At 32.2% G+C, this 1,598-nt stretch overlaps 1 protein-coding gene across 2 annotated transcripts in view; it reads left to right on the forward strand.

The window, feature by feature from the left end:
• The window catches only part of LOC106877196 (G-protein coupled receptor Mth2), a 10,297-nt gene that overhangs the window by 5,154 nt on the left and 3,545 nt on the right, over positions 1-1,598 (forward strand). Inside the window, exon 1 of one of the 2 annotated variants that reach the window (XM_014926040.2) lies at positions 314-873. The exons of the other annotated variant lie outside the window; for it this stretch is intronic. The gene's annotated coding sequence lies outside the window, so the exon portion shown is untranslated. Of the gene's footprint in view, positions 1-313; positions 874-1,598 lie in introns of those variants that run through there. 2 annotated transcript variants of the gene reach the window in all.

Here is a 1,598-nt window from a genome sequence, read left to right on the forward strand (position 1 = left end):
TGTGTGTGTGTGTGTGTGTGTGTGTGTGTGTGTGTGTGTGTGTGTGTGTGTGTGTGTTTCTGATACATATATTCTCAGTCAACGATAACTTTATCCTTCATGCCATATTAAATACTCGGTTCGTTTTCCCACGCTTATTATATAATATTACTGTTTAAAACTATGAAATTATAAAGCATTATATTTGTATAAACACTACATGAATAAATATAGTTCACAGTAACATCAATAATAATGTCACCGGGTACATGTGTCCTCAACAATTATATTATGAATTATGTCATTAAGTAGATTTATTCTTAACAAATACTGCACATATCCTTTCTCTTCTGTATCAGTAACAAAAAAAAATTGTGAATGTAAACGTACAAATCAACCATTTAGAATTATTGCTCTGAACTGCGTTGTTTAACTTCAACTTATTTCTGTTAATTCATTTGTTCTAAAAATATATAATTCACCAATATAGCTTACAATATCCAATTCCTTCTAACCACGGATTCCGTTGGCCGTTTCTACTCTACAAGATGTTGTTAATCATCTCAGATGCGGCACAAAGAGAACAAAAAGAGAGGATTTTTTTAGAAATATATAAAAGATCAATAATCACCCTTCGATCGTTTCTGCATTGAATTTACCAGCTTTGAATTATTTTCTGTAGAGATATTTCCGGATTTAGCGCGCCAAAACTAAGACTTTTGAATATTACTCTTTATAATTAATAGAACCCCGTGCACATGTTTTCATTTGTTGGAGACAACTAGCACGAGGTTCTGTTGGATTATAATCGTTATGGCAGTCTGTACTGAGGAGAAACAGATACTTTCGTTAAGAAAGTGTTGATTGTGAAACCATGGTCTACAGATAACCTAGGTATTTATAATTTTCACTAGTCTCGCCCATCTGTTTTCGCTTCGTTGAATTTTCTTTGAGAATTTTTAAGTGATCTTCTTCTAGCACATTAGCAGTTCATTTAGTGGTCTCTTTTATATATACATATACTATAATCCTTTTGAGATCTCAGAAAAAATTTTCTGAATTTCCTGATTCTTTTAATGTGCGGGTTTCCTGGTATTAACTTGATATTAATTAATATCAATTTTTTACCCTATGTATATATGTATATATATAAGGTTAAGGAGGGTATTGGATTTAATCAAACCCAAAGATACAGGTAATACCGAGTAAGTGCTGTATACCGGCTAGTTATGCTCCAATCGTTGTATAAACATGATTGGGGATTATAAGTCGTGTATTAGCGTGTGTATGTATAAATAGAGAAAAGGATAAAGAGAACAATGGTAAAGTTAGAAATATATTTTATGGATAGAGTCTTACAGCTGTTTCAGGGAAGATCCAATACATCCCTTCATCGGAGACAGAAATAGTAGAGGAATCGATTATTATATCTATAACTCTCCGCTTATAGATATAATAATCGATTCCTCTACTATTTCTGTCTCCGATGAAGGGATGTATTGGATCTTCCCTGAAACAGCTGTAAGACTCTATCCATAAAATATATTTCTAACTTTACCATTGTTCTCTTTATCCTTTTCTCTATTTATACATACACACGCTAATACACGACTTATAAT

Source organism: Octopus bimaculoides, chromosome 9 (assembly GCF_001194135.2).
Source record: "Octopus bimaculoides isolate UCB-OBI-ISO-001 chromosome 9, ASM119413v2, whole genome shotgun sequence".
NCBI lineage: Eukaryota > Metazoa > Mollusca > Cephalopoda > Octopoda > Octopodidae > Octopus > Octopus bimaculoides.